Genomic DNA, 21,766 nt, shown 5'->3' with positions numbered 1-21,766 from the left:
AAAAACGAGCGCTTTCCTTGTAAGCGCTCGTCCTTGTGTTGCCCCTATTCTTCGTCCCTGTTTGTTTGCGCTCAAAAAGTTTTAAGATGAATTCGTTAGAAACGACTTGGATAAGCGGTAGAAGTGGTGCCGAGCTGCGATAAAATCTCGGGTTTCTGAGCTCGGCGTGCTACCGGCAACTGTTTAATTTCTTTCCGGAAACAAGCACTTATGCTTTACGCCTTCATCTTTTAGTTAGGCCACTGTGAGTACTTGCGAATAAGAAAAAAAAATCTTATAGCGCACTTTTGTGTTCAGAGCACATGTCAACTGCATGTTCGCCTTCTCAATACACAGCAGGTATCTCCCAGTGTTATTTTTTCTGATCGATATGTAGTTGCTGTTGCCAACAGCATTCGTTTGCTATGCTACTTTCACAACCAAGTTTACTTGTATGTTCTAATACGCGGGTTACTGCAGTGTAATGGAATTGTTCAACGTACAACGGATCGAAAAGCTTCATTGCATTGTGCACGTTATTTCCGGTGTGCCAACTCATCTTATTGTCAGGCGAGGCTATATCTTGGCCGCAGCGCTGACAGCCACTGTGGGATAGGTACCCTTCTTAAATAATCGCTACTGTGGGCGCGTTGGACAAACACCAATTCTCGTCGAGATTCAATTTAGACTTATTCTTCGTGTAGGTCAGCTTGCATCCAGAGACAAACACTGCTCGCTCGCATGTACGCGTAATTACAAGCGCCTCAGCGGGAGATAAACCTTGTCAGAGCCAGAAAAAGGGGGGCCACAGTGTCATGGCCTCTTCAAAGCTACTCAACCGAAATCAGTATCTGTCGAGACTATCCTAACTATATCAATCCTGGCAGCATTGTTGCCATGAGTGCGAACGATCACGTTGCAACGAAAAGGCACAAAGTTTGCGGAAGCACCAATTGTGACGATGGTCGGTCAGCTCATCGACTACTTTCTCTTGCAACTCGTTACATTATAGCACTATTATTCAGCGCAATTTGCGAACTCCCATCTGCGCTATACTTGCATGGCGCCTTAGTATGCCATGCAACGCTTCGTATTGTATTGCAGTGGCAAATACATCATCCTGAACATAGCTACCTGGTGCACACAAGTTGCTGACACACATTGGCTCTGCAAAACATAGGTCGCTGCAGTCGGCTACTTCACACCGCAGAGGTGTGATGAAACAATGAACGCGAATAGGAGGTTTGTTTGCTGACGGCTTCACCGACTGAAATGGCATAGAAACACGCTGACCCAGTTTTATTCAACTTAGAAAGTAGACGTAGTTGAAATTCCACTTTGCCTTAAACGTAGCATTGCCTACTGGAGCCAACTACAGCAGAGACCCTTGCGGGACCCATGCCTCGGAACGCAATGGTGCAAGAGTTGGACGCGTTTGGCGAAAGCCAATTCCCGTCAAGATTCAATTTAGAGATATTCTTTGTGAACACCAGAGAAGCGTCGCACCAAAACAAGAGTTGCACGTTGTGTGTGGATTGAGTACTGTATTTGCAGTTCAGTCGGCTTTTCACCTATGAAAGATCCGCACAACGCGACCCTACTTCAAAACATGCAGAGCAGTCATCCATACACCAGGCCACGTAACCATGATCCATGCATCAGATCATCAGAAACTAAGTTGGTTAACAGACAGAAATCCATGCGCTGGACGCATTTTCGCTTCAAAATTGTTTTTTATAGGCCATGGAAATGCGCCCTCAGAATTTTGTACCAGCTACCAAATTCGCTGTCCCCGCTTACAGCAGTATGTTCTTGGCGTACATAAAAGCTGACAAGATGGCCGTTGAGATACTATTACGTATTTAATCCTACCATCCTACCTCGTTCAGTCTACCATTCTGCGTGGAGGTCCACAATTTTCGCCATGCTGTACGAGCATTCGTCCCCAAGCCCCTACAGTGTCCGAATTGTCAGAGAATTGGACATGTGAGTGCTGTCTATAAGAACCCAGATATGCTCACGGTGTTCCGAGTCACATAGATCTCACACTTGTCGTACAACAGACATCAAGTGCTCCAACTGCAAGGGTGCGCTCGATGTGACTTCGAAAGATTGCCCGTACCAGAAAAATGAGAAGAGGATCTTGAGGCAGATGGTTAGGTACCATTCGACATTTAAAGAAGCCACAAATACAGTGAGATGCCGACCTTCCCGGCACCGCAAGTTCATGAAGTACACTGGTGGCTCTATGGAAGTGAAGAATCCGGCGAAGACTTCTCGGGAACCACTGACGTCATGCACTACCAGTGGACGTGAGAGAGGAATGCTTGCCATCGCCGAATCATGTCAAGCATGGCCACCTCTACGGAAGACACACTAACTCGCACAACCACAAGACATGACTCCTTCACCAACTACGAATGATGCTGCAGCATTCCCCGCACAAGGCGGGGACTTGCAAGTGCACGCCATGCTGACGTCCCTCATTAGTTTCCTGCGTACATTACTGACGAATTTGAACATCTCGAATATGCTCGCAACGCACTGCAGATACTGGACGCGAGCAACACAGAACTTGAAAGTTTCGAACAGCATCATGGCTCACTCACTGCTTCCATACCGTAAAGATGTCAAGGATGCATAGCTTTTCCAGGGGAATGCTTCAAGCTTCAAATGAAGAATACGGTATTTCCGACCTTTCATTTTTCTAAGAAATTTCCCATCACCGTCATTTCCGAACCAATCCTTCAAACCTCCATCAAGCTGCCGAGCTTTTGACGATTTCTCGTCCGCGATGTGTGCTGTCTTCAGCAAGGTGGTCGCTTATGTCCAGTGGGAGCTCATTTTCGTTCCACATCCAGTTTTGTTTCACGACGAGGCAAACTGTAAGAGCAATGACACATTCACTCTTGTCGGTACATATCTTTCACCAACCAGCCTTCTTGACACACAATGACTCGATGCTTTATTATCCCCAACACCTGGCCCTTGGATTCATAGGGGACGGAGATTCTAACGCCCATCACCGGCTCTGGAGGACATTAAAGATGTACTGCAAATGAAAGAAACTAGCAGAGTTTGCCTCGTACCAAGAGGTATGTTGTGTCAATGACGGTCGCCCGACATTCTTGTGGAGATTGACCTGCAGATGTTGTCTGGACATGACTTTGGTCTCCCGGTGTCTTAGAAGCAGTGTAATGTGGTTTTCAGGCATATAAACCCACGGAAGTGATCAGGTTTCTACCTATTTGAAGATCAAGGTAATAGCCAAGTCTCCATCCACTGCCCTCCGTAGAATGGACCAAACGAAGTTCTGGTCACATATAGAGGACGAATGTCAAGAAGGCAACCCGTCACTCCTGGAGAATCACATTCGAAATACACTCCGAAAGGCTGTGTTCACATTTAGGCCATCTCCAAACAGTGCGAAATACGAAGGTAAACTGGAAATGCTTCCAGCGATTCGCCGACGAGCAGAAAGAAGACACAAGCGCACCAAATGTATTCACAATCTGACAGAACTGATGTGTATCCGCAAGAAAACCCAGTATCGCATCGATACGCTCCAATTTCAAAAGTAGAAATCATTTTGCGGGTCCTTCCATCTTCGTAAGCCTCTGTGCCATATATGGAGAATTCTTCGTGGGCGTACAACTGTGTCTGCAACAGCGCTACCGTTTTCCGTCCCTTCCCCTGCATCAAGGACGACGTGAGATCGACGTTACTAAGGACTTACGTGCAAGAATTTCCGGCTTGCCATCATTGCCTGCATTAGCATCACATGATGTCCCGGCATCACGAGACCCTCGCATGAATCTCATGTTTTCTAGGGAGGAGCTGGAAGCTGCGCTGACAACTTGTAGGAAGTCATCATCGTCTGGGCCCGACAGAGTCATATACAATGCACTTCGAAACCTTGGCCAGAAATCGCGCAGAGTACTCTTGGAGAGGTGCAACGAATCCTGGCGGAAAGAACCGATTCCTCGTGAGTGGAAGGTAAGCCGCCTAGTACTTTTGCTAGAGACTTGGCATTGTAGCGTCCCATTGGTGTTGCCACTTGCATTGGTAAACTAATGGAAAGGATGCTGTGGACGCACCTTGAATGGTACTGAGAGCATAACGAGGTATATCCGCATGCAATGGCGGGTTTTCGGCACGGTCGGTCATCCGTCGATAATAATTTTCGCAGACTGCGTGATAGTGCCCACAGAAACAATTGTGTATTGTTTGGGTGGGGTTTCTTTATTATTCTTTTTCTCTGGCTCACCTATCGCATCCCTTTACCCTCCCCCGGTACCTGGTAGCCAACCTTAGATAGTCTCTGGTTAAGCGCCCTGTCTTTCATTTTGCCTTTCTTTCCCCCTTATCGATAATATGCTTGATTTAGTAACATCTGATTAAAATCGACAGAGCATGGAACGATTAAAGGTGGCGATGTTTCTTGATAACAAATGTGCATATGATAATGTAGCATACCAAGCAATCCTCGATGCTTTGACTGATGCGGGAATTCATGGCCCTGCATTGCGCTTGATTCACAGCTACTTGAAGGATAGATCATACTTCGTGCTTACCGATGAGGACATTGCACTACTTAATCAGCAAAGACATGCCGCAAGCCGGAGTGTTAAGCCCCACGCTCCTCAATGCAGCACTGTTAGGCCTTGTTGCATTATTACCAAGTACAGATATCCATCTATGCAGAATCTGCATCTGGGCGTCCGGCATGCCACGCCCGCAGATACGAGCACGACCACGGAAGGCGGTCGCACGAACTTCTTACCTGCACAAGAAATGGTCTATAACTCTCTTCAGAAAAGTGCCGCTTTAGTCGTATTCGGTCGCAAATCAATGGCTACACATGTTGTACGCATAAATGAACAAGTAATTGCTTATGAAAGAAAATCGGCGTTTCCTTGGAGTCATCAACGACTGTGATTTGTCTTAGACACGACACATTTCGTATTTGAAGAATAGCTTCACTGCAATAGCACATGTATTCAAATTTGTCTGTGGAAAGTCTTGGGATGCATCTGTGCAATCGATGCTACAGCTATACCATGCACCATTTATGGGTTTCCTAAGATACAGCCTGCCTGTGCTGAATAGCACTAGCCAAACGAACCTTCGCATACTCTAGAGTACACATGTCTGGATTCTAAGAGCATGTCTCAGCCTACCTAAGTGTGCGTCCATAGCTGCCACAATTGCGAAAGTGCGCTAAAGTCCTATAGCAACGTACATAGAAGTCGACGCTCTAAGAATGCACATTCGTCATGTCGCAAGGAAGCGCTTTCAATATCTTGTTTACCTATCAACAACTAGGCCGCATACGACTTTTAACCGTCTCCTGGAGCATCGCTACCGTCGAATTACGTCCATGCAGCCATGGCCTTCGTTGCCACAGTGGTCTCTGCATTCACCTTGAATATATATTACCATTCCAGGCATCAAGAAGGCACAAATGCCGTCAGCAGCATTGCAGCAGACATCATTGTTGCTTCTAGATGTAGTCCACAATGACTGCTTACATGTTTAGGGCTGGTCGGTCATGCACTCTAGTTCAGCACCTGCAGTATTTGTCCAGGCAAACTTACATAGATGAAATTTAAGACATTGCACTTGACATAAATGGCAGCTGTCGAACCTGCACCACTACAATTGATCAATCAGGAAACGCCCCAGAAGTAGTAACCATCTCCTGCTTTTTCAAGGCAGCCCCTCCATACTTTGCTCATTACGCTGTAGACCCCACGAGCAATTCGTCGCGGACACAATAGAACTTTACCATCAGGAAGTTGAGAAAGGATATGACATTGTCTTTCAATGGTTGCCAAGTCACTGTGGTATCGTTAAAAACGAGCAAGCAGACGCAGACGCTCGATCTACACATGACAGCAGCGATTGCTTCGCTATTCCGATGTCAAGAACAGACGCAGCGGCAAAGCTCCGTGCGCTCGCTCGCGAGCTTACCTGGGCCCATTGGATTTCATCAGACATTACTAAGGAGTGTCTTTGTTTCCTTGATCCTCATCCAAAGCTCCCTGCCTTTGTTTCCTTCAGCTCTCTATGTCCCTGTATCATCTAAAGCTCCCCCTTCCGCACGGCTTACCACGACGGAAGGCAACTCTCATTTGTCGTCTATGGCTTGGAGTAGCTTTAACTAATGCTTACGTCGTCGTAATGGCCACAAATCCATAATGTGAAGTTCATGGGTGCAAAGAGACGATAGCGTACCCTCTGTGGAACTTTCGCCGTTTCAAAGCACAAAGAAAAGTACTCAACTCCACACTGGACACGATTGACTACCGTCCCTTTAGGGCAGTTAGAATTGTTGGACCGTTGTCAGCCTTAACTGCTGGAAAAGCGCTAGTGTGCTTATTAATGGCAACAGGACTGGTTGAAAAACTATAGCGTGCGAATGGCTGCGTTGTGTTTTTTTTTTTTTACGTTGTCTTCTTTTCTCGCCTTTTCTGCCCTTACCCCATGCCTCGTGCAGAGTAGCCACTCCAGAGTAGCTTCTGTTTAACCTCTCTCCCTTTCACCTCCAGTTCCTTGCTCTCTCTCTCTCTCTCTCTCTCTCTCTTGCGGAGTAGACAACTTGGGCCTCTTGGTATGTTGTGCCTGAATGACAACTTGCTTCTGGCAGCTGTCTGACCCAGTAGACCACTTAGGTCACTGGGTACGCCCTCATTCTTACCCAATTGCCCAGAATGGATGTTCCCCTCACACACAAGAAGCGTTACGCCTTAAATGTATTTGATATGTGCTGTACACCGCTGTGAAATGCACCTCTTCTAAATCTTCTTTCCTCGACAGGCATCACACATCGCCTTCCTCCTCGTGACGCAGACACTTAACAGCCACAGGCGACGAGGCTGTGCTCGTGCCATGTACTATACTGCTGTTGCCTTGCTAACTCAAACAAGCTTCAGGTCAGTTAGATTCCAACACTGTTCTGAATCTCCGTGCTTTTTGATGAATCAAACTGAATTTTATTTCACATACACAAAGTTTCCATGAAAGTGTTTCCACACATAGCTAGAGACTAGTTTCGGCTTTACATTATAATGCACATTCAGTAATTATGGGATCACAATACGCTACTACAAATGTTTTCGAAAACGTAAGAAAAATATACATGCAGTACTAATTGGGAACACTATTACTCATTCATATAGCATAATAAACTAATTACCAGATTCGCATGATTTCTTTTTAAATTCGTAGGGTGGGGGGGCGACATTCATATGGGGGCGGATTATGAGCGAAGCTGTTTATGCTGCATACGTACGTACATGGGCTGCAAGTATTATGAAATCATACACCTTTTTCATACAGCACCGCACTACGCCGCTACAGGCGCCGCCGCGATCGCCGCATCTGCGCCCGTGCATCTGCCGCAAGCGATTTTGCAGCCGCGCCGGCATCTCCGACGCGCGTGACGTTATAACCACAGCAACGCCGGCCACGTGCAGAGGCGCTGTCGCCCCAGTCTTTCCCCGCTCTTATTATTCGTGGAACAGGATTTCAAAGAAACAGCATGAAGGTCAACTTGCTACACAAAGTATGTATATGTATAAGAGTGTGTGTGTGTGTGTGTGCGTGTGCGTGTGCGTGTGCGTGTGCGTGTGTGTGTGCGTGTGCGTGTGTGTGTGTGCGTGTGCGTGTGTGTGTGCGTGTGCGTGTGCGTGTGCGTGTGCGTGTATCGTACAACGCCGACCTTATGTGGTTCTATTTGGATCCAAGATATTTAATTTATTTTTGGAAGTTAACGGAGCGCTTGAAGCCTGCTTCACCTCCACCAAGGGGAACAGTTATCTTTGCGAATGCCTCCACCCAGTTGTCAGACGAAACGCCCGCACACAACGGCCGCGTCACATCAGAGAAGAGCTCTGCGCCGATCCTAACTCTCTTCCATGCATAATCATGCGAACGAGAATTAAAATTTGGAGTTGGATACCTCGGAGCACGGACACCCTAGAAAAATCCTTCCAATAGATACTGTGTAGAAACACGACTGCCTCTACCTTTTCAATACAAACATACACACTTACTGCAGTCAACAAAAAGGAAATTATTCAACTTTAGTTAATTGGGCTACTGACAGCAATAATTATCATCCCACCTTGTGTCCCACTGGCCGCATAACTTATTTGTAATGGTGGTCTTCGCGTGCCTCCCAGTACCTAACTTTAAGGAAACCATGAAGCTTAATTTTGAACACCCTGTTTATTCGTGTTTTGAAATATTTTCGTTCAGTCAGAAGTGTAGTTTACATTTAAGGACTCACGGCCAGGCTGGCAATATCGACATCGTTATGCTTACATTTATTGGACAAGCTTTACCCATTTTACACTGCAATGACTTTCCATAACTCGTTAGTTTCCGTGTCTTCTGCTTTTAGCACTGTCGTTTGCTTCGCAACCACCATTCTAACATTGCTTTGCAACGCTTTTCCCGGGTCGTTCCACAAAATCTATTCTAATAACACCCAGTCAGCATGTCTCGATGGTGGCTGTGCGGGACGTGGCAGTCGCGATTGAAGATGCGTCTCTCCGTTCAGTTTTCTCGTCCGATTGCCGACCTGAAGACCTGTCACGGACAGAACGCGGTTGTGGGGCCGCTGCACGAAGCTTCCCTCCTTCGCTGCTTTCCTCACGCAATGCCTTCTTTTTCTCCACTGTTTATTTATTTATTTTAATCCACATAAACGATTCAACCGCTCCACGTCACGTTCAATGGGTTGACATGCCGACTTGCCCCGAAGTAACAGCTAAAATGTCCAATTCAATTCTTCCATAGCCCTGAAGGAACATGCGCGTAGCCCACCGCGAATTTTGCAAGCTAAGCTCTTGTGTGACAAGTAAGCAAGCGTTCGTTTGAAAGGAGCTCGCTACTCTTGCCCCCATACGTCGTCCGGTAGCGTCATTCGTCCGGAAAGCCTTTGAGAAGTCACGTAGAACGAACTGCACGGGACAGAGCCGGGCATTACGACGGACGGCTCGCTGCCTGTTCAAAATGCCAGACAGCCGCCACAACAATGAACAAGACGGCGCGAGAGCATAGAGTCACCAGAAACAGGGCTAGCCCATGCCTTGAAAAATGCTCCAATAGAGCGTATAGACTTGTGGCCGTATTTATTCGGTCTCCATTAAAGCGCGCTTCAACTGAAGCTCGCAACTGTCCTCGAAGCCGTGGCTGAAAGTCATCGCTCTTCTACCACGTGCCTTCAACGTCCAACAAGTCGACCGGTATTCTCTGCCATCATTCGGCCGCAGAGTGCGTTTCGTTGTACTTCGTTGCATGTCGTCTCTCTTTCTTGGGAGGGCTGGTCTACTGATCGAATTCATTCGTTGCTAACATTGCGAAGTTAGTAACCGCCTTCGGGCTTGTTTAGACTTTTCCACATATGTTCTAGAAGAACGTGTATTCTTATTTCTAAGTTAGCTCAAAGTTTGATGTTGCATACATGTTTAGTTCGCTACAAAATCTTTTGAAGTGGCCATTAGGACTGAACGTCCATAATAATTTACTTTTATGAAATCAAGAGTCGGACGAAGACTTGTCTGGTCGGGATTGCTCATAGTCAATGGTGAAACGGACGTGGACCCAAAATATTAAAAGAAACGAAGACGTTTCGGCTCCCATACGGGGGCTTTGCTCACAATGAAAGTAAATGAAAGGGAGAGATGATTATGTACGTGTGAATAGATGGTGCAAAGAGCGGACATAAATGGAAGGAAGGCTGCCATCATTGTGGTTCAGCGTGGTATCAGTAGTATGGATTAGTAATGACTCCAGATGGAAACGCGAGGTTAGATTACTTTCAGTAGCTAGCACATGCGCCTTACCCCAGTCAATACCATGTCCTGTTACAGAATGCTCGGCAAAAGCGTTAGAAGAGACCTTTTGTTTTTCGACGTCATCATAGTGTTCCTTAATGCCCCTTTGAAAATTGCCCGTCTCGCCGATGTAGACATAACTACAGTCTGCACAAGGAACATTATACACAACACCTGGGTATTTTTCTTTCAGAAGCTTGTCTTTGAGATTTACATGCACGTTCCTCAGCTTTTTCTCTGGAACATGTGCAACGTGCACAACAAAAGAACGAAATATACGGACTAACGCTTCGCTAGTACCGGGAGCATAAGGTATCACAGCACGTTCACGAGGAGCAAACGTGGCGGAGGAAGCACTAGGGGGGTGGGATAAGTGGCGCTGCACTGAAGCCACAAATGAAGTACGATAGCTGTTGCGTGAAAGTCCAAGATGAATGGCTTCCATATATTTTTCTAGGTCTTTGGGAGAAGTGCAGGTTTGTTGCGAACTTTGTATGAGTGATGCGGCGACGGAACGTTTGTAGCAAGCAGGATGAAGTGACATGAAGTTCAAGTTCAAGTAAAATTTATGGCATGTTCTATTGAGCTTTATTGTGACGAAAAAGCATACAGGGCATCCTGCTTTATCACACAAAAGCAGTCGACTACACATCTAAGAAATATTTTTGGTTGCGGCACGAACGTTGCTAGAGCACGGCGTTCTACTGCTTCCATCGTTTGGTTTGCAGCGGTGACAGGCAGGGAGACACCCATCGGGGTTTCTTGAAGTTGCTTGTAAAAGCAACTTCAGCCTTGGAAAACGAAATAAGTATTTTCAAGGCAGAACCCCAAAAGCTTGCGCTGGTCCTTAACCTCGAACGCTGTTCTCTCTGACAGCGAACCGTCATCTTGGAGGGCAGCAGAACACACGTGAACAGCGAGGTTGATCGGCACACAAGTAAACAGGGAGGTCACGTCGAATGACACTGTAGTGTCGTCATCGTAAAGACTAAGATCGCGTACTTTTTCGATGAAGTCGCTCGAGTTACGACTGTGCCTCGACACATGACGCTGTGCAAGTACTTCGAAAGGCCGTGAAGAGGAGACCGTCTGCAATCCACGATTGGCCGCATTGGTGCAGCAGGCTTGTGTTTCTTGGGGAGGCCATAGAAAGCAGGAGCGGAGCCGTTGCGACAAAGGAGTCTGTAGTAAAGGTGCCTACACCTTTCTGCACTTTGTCTTTCTGCTCTTTGCTGGTTGGATCCTTGTCAAGGCGAGAATAGGTGCTGTCGTCCCGTAGCAAGGACAGCATCCTGTTGACGTAATCACTCGGATCCAGAAGCACCGTCGCCTTGCCTTTAGTGGCTTGGAGGATGACCAGGTCATCGTTTCCTTGAAGACTTTGTATCGCCTTGCGCTGTTCTGGGGTCAGAGGTGACACGAATTGTCTGCTGCAGCTCTTTAGTGCGAGCAATTTACATAATTTTTGCTCCTCGCTCTTCGTATCAGCTTAGCACTTACACCCTTGCAGGGCAGCCAACCAGAACTACCTCTTGTTAACCATCCTGCCTTTATATGTAAGTTGTCTCTCTCACTCTTGGTTAGCCTCTTTTTCCCATATTGTTTTAATGTTCTTGGCGGACATCCGTTTTACTCTTGATTAATTTACTTTTCTTACAGAATTTGGTGGAGCAGATTATAGCAGACCTTAAAACTTGTTCCTTGAAAGATCTTGTCAAAAATGAAAACGCTGTCCATTGAACTGCACCACTCCAGAAGAATACACTGCTTGGCAATGTGAACGAAATTAGCAGGCGTTGCGAGTGTCATTGAGGTCGTACTTAATATCACACTACCCATGGTAGTTCGGTGGTTGTGCATGACGTTCAATAATTGAGCACAAGGTTGCGGGTGCGATTCCTATTTGCTCTCTCCCTCGCCAACCTGTAGGTGCTCGATTCATTTGAGGCGTCACTCCTGTTTTGCTGCGGCGAGTGATGTGGCGGGCCGCCCGAAACTGAAGAAGACGAAAATTAGACGCGAAGTGAAGATGTTTATTCTGTATATTTAAATACTAAATTTGTTTGACGCGCATCTGACAAATTATGCATCTTGCCTGAGTTGGGGGGCCAACTACTGGTATTCCATTTAGTGCATATTCGTTACCGTCTTTGACGTCATCACCTTTGATTGCCTCAGTCACTACGCCGCGAAAACCTCGCTCTAACGCCTTAACAGTTACGCCGGTTAAAAGCACTCACGACTCGTTCAAAGACTCCACTGTGACACTACAACGGCCGCGTGAGTACGTCAGGTGAAGCCAATATAACGTAAACAAAAATGACTCTCGTCAAGCAGAAATACTGATAGGTTTTGGCAAGTAGAAATAACACAATTGAATACAGAGAAGTGAACAAAGATAGATGTGTGGAGGAATTAGCCCGCTGTCAAAGCGACAATCGTAAATGACTGGTATGGCACGGAAATCTCCTGACTTTATTTTTCTTTATTAGTTTACGCTTCCTAGCAGCTAATATTCCCTTGTTTTGCTTCTGTGGTGTACAGGCCCACGTGATAGAATTTATTAACGCCGCCTGCTACAGCTCTTCAGCGTACGCAATTTACATAGTTTTTGCTCCTTGCTCTTCGTATCAGCTTAGGAGCTACACCCGTGCAGGGCAGCCAACGAGAACTGCCTCTTGTTAACCCTCCTTCCTTTCTATGTAATTTGTTTCTCTCACTTTTGGTTAGTTTCTTTTCAAATTTCTCTTGTTATTAGCATAGTTAACTGTTAATCCTGGCCATACCTTGTGTCTCTATTTCGTGGTATTATTGAGTAATGTGCTGCGTACATTATGATGATTAGGATGATGATGATGATGATGTCCTTAAAGTCTTTGGCACATGTCACGCTCTTATGCTTGCTTAGCTTCGTTTTTATTGAAAAGAGCGAGAAGAGATGGACTATGCGGAAGTGTTCCGGAAAGCAGCAATACAACAGATGTTAAACGGCGCCTTCCCAGGCGCCTTAAATCGAACTTCTAAAGCGCTGACCGAGGGAACTTTGTACAATAAGAATTTTTAGAGTGCCGTAATAGTAAAGACAGAAGTGCAGCAGACATAGCGCGGTATAAATATCTACGCGAAAAGACACGAGCGAGGAGACATGGACAAAAAACGGTGCTACAGACCCTCTTGGATCTGCGTCTGTGCGCGCCGTTAATCCTAAGGCCACGCTAAGCACTGTTGCTTAAAGGCGATGATGCGAGAAGGCGAGTTATCCTTACAGTAAGAGAGGCTTTCTCTCATTGCCTCCACTAGCGTACGCAAGCGCCATTCTTCTCCCTCTTTCTCTGATATCACAGCCGAAAGCTAACGTCACTCTTACGCCATAACCCGGCCTTGTATAATCTCTCCTTTTTTTCTTTTTCTTTAATGTGCGGTGCAGATTCAGTGGTAGATTCACGCGTTCCGTGATCCACTAGAATCGCCACGCTGTTCGCGTTACGGCTAGCTATATGCACTCTCCACGAGTCCCAGGACATAGTAGGCAAAATTTGATTTCGTCTTTGCTTTCGCCGAGGCTGACTGCTCTCAGAATATGGCATGCGTGCTTTAGTTTGTATCGTCACACGTCGTCGTCCCACAGGATCGTCACACGTGACCTACGCACCGGTCGTGCTTGTTTGCAACGACCCAATTTTGTGAAACGTCCTCCAAGAGTGACGTGGCTCGTCAGTATACTTCGGCAAATTGCAATTTTTTATCAATTATATGCAAGGGCAAAATTCCGCAGTGACACAGCGGGCGGGAACACGCACAGTAGAGAGCAAACGTTTGCAGACCACGGCATCAGCAAAACATTTTAATATATTCAAGCGCATCTCCGCGGCCTGGAATTGGTTTAATAAATTGTATTGGTCAGACAAGCACACGTGGGCGTGCACTCTTGATTTAAGACAGAATGCTTAGACTGTGAAAAAACGTAGCAGCACCTTTCGTTCCCAAACCTTTGCTCGCGACTGTGCATATGGTTCTGACACTTATTGCCGCCCACGACAATGACTCTCTTACCTTGCTAGTATGGATGAGCATGCTAATGTGACGCGCTATCGGGTGACAACCACCACCACTTTACCCTGCACTTGGCACCGTATGTCTCATCTAAATGCATTCCAAGCCCGGGTAACTCTAAAAGTTCAAGTACCTTTATTACCCGATATCCCTCTAATATTCTCCCCTCTTACCCCTCTTTCCCTCCTTTATTCACACTTGACATCCTGGTACCATCTACATAGGATGCCAAGACTGCCTCTAGTAGCACGCATCGAGAGGCTGCTGCCGCGCTTCGGTGACGTCGTAATCGACACCGAAAACGTTCACGAAATACCGCAGCTGCAGATAGTGACACAGCATCTTCCGTCAGAAGGATTGCCGCATCAATGCATAGCAACACCAAGACAGGTACAAGGAAAGCAAACAAAGCAGAAAGGCTCGCCCGTCCTGAAGAATGGCGTGAGCTACCGAGCGCACAAAGCCCTCATAACGACCTCAAGATGCCCTGACCTAGACGGCTTCGGCAACTGTTGAAGGGACTCTGGCTGATGATCTCCAGGTCATCAACATTCTTCGGAAACTTATTAATGTAATTCGCGTCATACTTAATATGAAATCTTCTTCTGCGCAAAGCGCGCTACAGGTGCTGAACACTTTGAGTCCAGTGTTTGCAGCTTTTGGTTTAGGTCATGGCTATTCAGAAGCCATCGTTTCGTTACGAGGTCTTGAAGGAAGGAAGGAAAAAAACTTTAATGCCAACACTAAGGCCCAGTAAAGACGAGCACTTGCATCGCTAAGGCCCCTTGTTGATCCGCCAAGTCCGAGTGAAGCCAAGCACTCCAGGAAGGAGCGGAAGGGTAAGGAAAATAAACAGACCTAATGACAGTGTTACATGAGTACAGAATGTGTTCTGCGTCTGCCCTTATCTCCGGACAGTTGGGGCTATGAGCTGTGCCACGTCAACCGAAGTTGTAGAGTATTAGTGGGGTGAGAAGAGTGTTCGTTTGAACTTTGCGAAGGACATGTGCGTTTTCCGCATTGAGTGAAGGATGAGGTTGGGGTAAAATAGTGCGGTTTTCCCTGATGTTTTCTTAGTGTTCAGCTATTTCCTCTTCGTATGTGGCGGCGTCTTCCACTGTCGTTGGATTTGGCCAGGGAATCGAGGGCGCCCGGAGGTTAACTTCGCCGGCACGTTGATGAACTAACTCATTTTCCTCGATCCCAGCTTGACTAGGTACCCAACGCAGGGTGATTATAATGTTCGGTTTGCGGTTACAGGATTCTATTAGAGTGTCATGTAGGTGAGTTTCCAATAGCCGATGTTGTATGTAGCGAATGGCTTCGCTGGAGTCGGTATAAAATTTGACGTTACTGGACTGGTGCTTAGTGAGTAGAGAGGCTTTTTGTATTGCATATATTATCGCGTGAGTTTCCAGGGTGGCTATGCTGGAATGGTTGGCAAATGGCCCAGCTGTTCGGGTGATCGGTGCTGTCGGTCCGGGTGTATAAATTGCATACGCGTTTGACCCCATCTTCCGTAACGCGTCGATATTTCAGTGGAACGCCAGAGGACTAATTCCGCATGACGGACCTTTGACAGTTTGTGTTGATGATTAAGTTCCCCATCATAGTCACGTGCGAGCCCCTATCAGCTAACATCAGCCTGTCCAGATATGAGCGTTTCATGTCCGCCACCCATGGAGAATGCAGCAAGATCATCGTTTTCATACGATGTGATCTTACGTACGTCTATCATCCAGTACCACCTCAGAAAACCAGTACGCATGCCTGACAGTGAAGGAAGGCAAGCTCACTTTAACAGTAGTTGGAGCCTACATATCGGCCTAAAGTCGGCGTGACTTCGTCGCCGTGCAGAGCGAAGATACAGGCGCACAAATTCAGTAGATGCCTTCAGGCTGACCAGGAGAACTCAAAAGAAAATTTGTACTTAGATTTAGGTGCACGTTAAAAGTGGTCGAAATTTCCGGAGTCCTCCACTACGGCGTGCCTCATAATCAGGAAGTGGTTATGGCACGTAAAGCCCCATAATTTAATTTTTAAAATTTTTTTCAAAAGAAAATACAGCGTTGCCTGGACAAATTTCCATCGCAAAGATGGATGTCATTCTGCGAGTCTTTGGATCCCCAAAAACTTTGGCTCACATATGGAGAACTGTTCGTGGTCTCTGGGGAACCCCTCAGCAGCATCACCCTTTCAAGCCTTTGGCCCATCTCTAGCAATGCAGAAAGATTGATGTCGCTGACGATTTCTGCTAGAGGATTGCTGACGAAACTAGATCCGCCGGAACATCGACGCTCGACCACTCACCGATTTCACGCAACCCCCGCATGCATAATCCTTTGACCATAGACGCATTCGAAGCTGCGCTTGCCTTCTGCAAGCGTTCATCATCACCAGGACCCGATGGTATAAGACAGGTATAAGACAGGTACGGTTCCCCAGGAATGGGCGACTAGTCGCCTAATTCCACGGCTCAAGCCTGGCAAGTCGCCTATATACATTACATCATACCGACCATATGCGCTTGCCAGTTGCGTCGGAAAACTAATGGAGAGAACGGTTCTAACACGGCTAGATGGTACCTCGAACATTACCAGGTCTATCCAGATGCACTAGCCGGTTTCAGGCCTGGCCGTTCTCGTTTAGACAACGTTATCGACTTGGTGACGTACGTCGAACATCAGAAGTCTTGCAAAAGATTATCTCCTGCCAAGTTTCTGGATGTTAAAGAAGCATACGATAACGTAACACACGAAGCGATATTCAGTGCGTTAGAGGTAGTAGAACTTGGCGGGAAGCTCTATTTCTGGATTAGTAGCTATCTACATAAGGGATTCTTTTTTCATACTTACCGAGGATGGTCCAAGCTCCCAGCATTACAGTAACCGTGGGGTGCCTCAGGGCGGAGTACTGAGTCCAGCGCTCTTTAATCTAACACTCATTTGACTCGCCGAAATCCTTCCATGACACCGCATCTGTATTTGGACGTCGGGTGTGACGCTACCGCAGCTTTGCGCGCGGCTTCAGAAGGCAGCCACTTTAACATCATTCTACATTCGCGAACAAGAGCTTCAAGTATCATGTGAAACGTGTGCAGTGGTGGCACTTACCAGGCAACCAATGTCTCCATAAGTGTTATCCGTCGACGGACAGCTGATCTAGTACAGCACAAGTTACATAGTTCTGGGTGGGGTAATTGACAGAAATCCCTCCTGGACCCCTCATGTGAATTATGTGAGAAAACGCCTGACTGAAATTTGCCATATGTTTATGTTCCTAGCAGGAAACACTTGGGGAGTGCCTATACAATCTGTGCTGCAACTGTACAGGGTCCTCTTTATTGGATTACCGCAGTAAAGCCTTCCGGTCTTTTCCAACACCTGCAGAACTAACCTTATCAAAATCCAAGGCATCCAAGCCCAAGCCCTCAAGACATGCCTTGGTCTACCGTGGAGTGCGTGAACTACTGAAGTTATTGCAGTCACTCAAGATTACACTATTAGAACAAGCATTACCATTGAAATAATGCGTGTGCACATAAGACACTGCGTCCCGATCCCTACCCACCACTTCGCAGGTATCTCCGTAGAAAGGCCCCGCACGACGTTTAGTGCAACTTTCATCCCGCACCGTGCCTCTCTCAGGTTAGGTTGCGCACCTGCGGCAAGACCTTCGATTCCTCCAAGGTGTGTGAGGCGTAGTCAAGTAAACCTAACAATCCCACGACTTCAGAAAACGTTGAACTTACCGCCATTTGCACTCAAGCAACTTAGTTTACTCCTCCTGTACGAGAAATACAGTGACTACACACATGTTTTTACTGATGGCTCAGCTACATCAAACTAGTTCCGGTGGTGCCGTGGTTATGCCAACAATGTGAATAACCCTGTGGTTCAAGATTTCCCATATCACTACGTCTACAGCTGCAGAGCTCGCGGCGCTACGCGACGCGCTTCATGTGATAAATGCTTAAAGTCCTCGAAAATGGGCAGTCTTCTGCGATTCTAAGCCGGCCTTGCAATGTGTGCAGTCGATTTTCCGACATGGAACTCACGATCAGCTCCCGTGCGAAATTGTGGAACTTGTCCATCCCTTGAGAGAAAAAGGTCATGATATCTTTTTTCAATGAATGCCAGGCCATTGCGGTATCACTGGAAATGATGACTCAGATAAGGCATCTCGGACGTCAACAAAGAAGACCACTGCGGCCACATTCCTCTCTCAAGGACCGGCGCTGCCAGGAAACTTCGCAGTCTAGCACGCACGCTCTCCTTAGTATAATCGCATACAGCCTGCCCTACTACCATATCACACAGTCCGAGACGAAGGAGGCCGACACACTCTTGAGGATGGCTTGCAAGACCACTCTCCGCCTGCCGATGAGTACACCGCCTGAAATATTATTGGCACTAAGGTTACATAACACCCTCAGTGAACTGACAGAAGTCCTTTACTTGTCGCAACAACAGAGACTTGCGCGAACACGTACGGGCCTGCAGGTCCTACAAACCTTGGGCTTCCAAGCTATAACAACAGGAACCCAAGAAACCTGCTCGATACCTCCATATGTCCAGGACAGGTATCACGTTGCCCCAATGCCACGCAACATGGATTCTAACCTACAGTCCGGCAGGAGGAGAGCAAGGGCCCTGTACATGGAGAAAACATTCAGGTTCCATACCACGGCCTGTTTTACAGACGCCGCCATGTATGGGACGAAGGACAAGGGCGCAGTGGCACTGGTATGTGACCGCCGAAGCCACGTTACCTCCGCTGCACCGATCCAGCCCTGCACGATCACGGAAGCCGAAGCGCTGCCCATTGCGTTAGCCATCCGCCAATGCCAACACGCAGACAAACCACTGACAATCCTCATGGATTCCCAGCTGGCCTGCCGCAACTTCCTACAGGGAAGAATCGGAAGGCCTGCTGCACAAGTCCAAGCCCAGATACTCAAGGAGGACACTGAGGACCTCACCACCCAAACAATCTAGGTACTGAGCCCCATCGGCATCACATGTAACCGGCAGGAGACAAAGCAGCTCGAGGATTCGTGCATTGCCGAGGCATCATCACGCCAGCTGCAGAATACCTGGACCCTGTCGACCTCGAGTATTCAGCCATCGTGAATTTGCGATATCCACCACCTCATGGTAATCTAAAGGCAGAGGATGCCGCTGTCTGGCGTAGGCTGCAGAGAGGCGCTTACACGAACCTACACATATTACATCGCATACACGCCAAAGCCCACAGGGACCAATGTCCGTGGTGCAAGGCCACACCAGCCCTGTACCACATTACGTGGGAGTACACGCTACACAACACAGAACACCATGACACGAACACCACGAGGGAGCGATGGGAGGCCCTTCTGTCCAGCTCGGTCCTTGACGACCCGCTCAAACTGATCCAGACAGCTGAGAAGATGGCAACAGCCAGCGGAGCCCTCGGCTAGTATCCCCGACCATTAGCGATTATTCTGATTATTCTTTTAATAAAGTTTATATATACTACACTGCCCTATATCCTTATCAGAGTGGAATACTACACATATAAGGCGCACCAAACTGCAAAGGCTAAACTCAGACCGCCGGTCGGACTGCACCAACGCGAAGCGTCTCTTCTGTGTCGCTTGTGGCAGGAAGTTGCTTTCACGAAAGGGTATTCAGCGCTAATTAGAATGGCTGATAGTCCTGCCTGTAATGTTTGCGGATGCGAGGAAAACATTGACGACTAATTGTGCCCCTGTCCTCAATTTCAAGCACAAAGACGATCTTTTTTCAACACACTGATGAAACTAGATGATCATCCTCCGAGTGAACAGACAGTATTAGAGCACCGTCTCCACCGACAATCGGCTCAGTAGGCAGTCAAGGCACTTTTGTGCTTTCTGAGAACGCCTGGTTTGTACCAGTGGCTTTGACTCAAGTACTGTCCGCGCACGTCTCTTATACCCTCTTTATCTCCCTTCTGCATCTTCCTCTTCTCCCTTCCCCCAGCGTAGGGCAAACAACCGGACTCTTGACTGGTTAACATCCATGCTCTCCTTATCTCTCTCTCTCTCTCCACTTTCCCTGCACACGTTTTGTTGTTCTTTCCTGCGTTTCCTTTTTTTATTCTTTTTTTATTCAGAATACATACCTTTTGTCGTTTCACGCATAGTGGCGATATGGTGAGTGTGGTGTAAATGGGCAGATTACCAAAATTATCTCCGTTGCTTTGCGGTCAGCACACTGAAGGAAAGCTTCCCGAGCCATAAAGGCTACAGTAGTGCAACAAAAAAAAATAGCAGAAGCAATTTGGAATTTAAAGTAGTCGCAGGGTGCACGGAGTGTGGCTCGTTCATTAACGCTTTCCGTGATTCACCGAGACGCTGTACGAAGGTAGGAACGCCGTCTCCAAGCTCTTTCCATTGCATTTTTATTCTCTTATCCATCTACAGCGACCGACAGACTACGTTAGCCGTTAATGAAAGTCTTCGGGGACCACAACTGGGTGTAAGTTCATTCTCCCCACGTCGAAGCTGATTCACGCTTATTTTTCTTTTCTACTTATTTGGTTCTTTCCTGCGATTGATTACATTTCCCTTCAGGCATCCGTCTTCCACTTCTCGTTAATTGCGCCCTATGTGGAAGGTACAAGTGAGTTCGCAATATGAGGAGCTCATGAACGCACCTCTTAGATGTGCACTGCAGCGACACCTACGTGACGCAACAAGCCTCTCTTCTTTTGAGGGAGTCACCTAATTTATATTCACTGCAGTGTATATATGCCAAGTTTCTTCTAAATTACGGATAAACCGTGGCCGATATGACGTCAGTTGCAGGTATCTACGCAGTAATAAAAAAATTGGAGCGTATGGCGTTCATGTCCAATTTAGGTTGCTGTGAGCTCTTGCATACTAACGAGGTGTTTTACCCTGCGCATTCGCCGAGCACGGGCACTTGACGGCCACTTATAGACGATGTCGTTTCCTTGAAGAGAAGAGCCGTCGTGCTCAAAGGTAGCTTTCTACTGAAAAGAAACAAACTAAGTTCATCTGTTTTGTTCTGAACAGAGGTTCTTACCTGTGTCTACTACAAATATTTACCGCAAATGCCAAGTGTTTAGCACAACTTTTACTGCAAATGTTTTGTACTTAGAACAGTGTTTTCAGTCAAGCAATCTGCTTTCGAACGGGTGCAACGTCCGTGAGATATATATTGCGCGGAAGGATGCATATCTATACAAGGTAGCTCCACACCACGGAACGCATACAGGCGCTCCAGCCGCATTGTTACGCTCAACTTTCTCAGGCTGCTATGGCATGTTTACGGGCAGAAAACAACTTCATCACGCAAATGGCAACACGCTGCTCCTGAATTGTCATCTTTCATCTGCGGGTGACCCCATCCCTCGTTATGATCTCCAGCGAGATGTGCACGCATTTCATGTGGCTCCAGTCGCGAGCAGAGAACAGAACACTCTCTCGTCTCCTGGCCGGGCTGGACACCGCAGCCGCCGCTCGCTAGCTTTCTGTAATAAACGTACAGAGATGACGGCGCGCCACGTCAGCCACCACCACGTCGTACTTACGCTACCAGCATCTTTTGTAACGTTCTCAAAACAACCCTTCCACAGTGAGGGATCTCGATCTCATAACGCTACACTGTCTCAATATCTATTATTCTTCGATTAAAATTTCAGACAAGCAAGCTTTTAACTTTATTCCCATCAAGTATCCCTTCACATGACGCGGGAGGCCCAACAAAAATAACAACAACAGACACACAAACGCACAAAAAACTGTCATAAATGAGTTTCACGGAGCCGTAAGCCGTTACGGGCAAGGAAGCAGCGCACAAAAAAGGGCGAATGTCACTTAGTCATTGTGCTTCATCTAAGGA

Source organism: Dermacentor variabilis, chromosome 5, assembly GCF_050947875.1.
Source record: "Dermacentor variabilis isolate Ectoservices chromosome 5, ASM5094787v1, whole genome shotgun sequence".
Taxonomy (NCBI): domain Eukaryota; kingdom Metazoa; phylum Arthropoda; class Arachnida; order Ixodida; family Ixodidae; genus Dermacentor; species Dermacentor variabilis.
Note: the sequence above shows the minus strand (reverse complement) of the source record.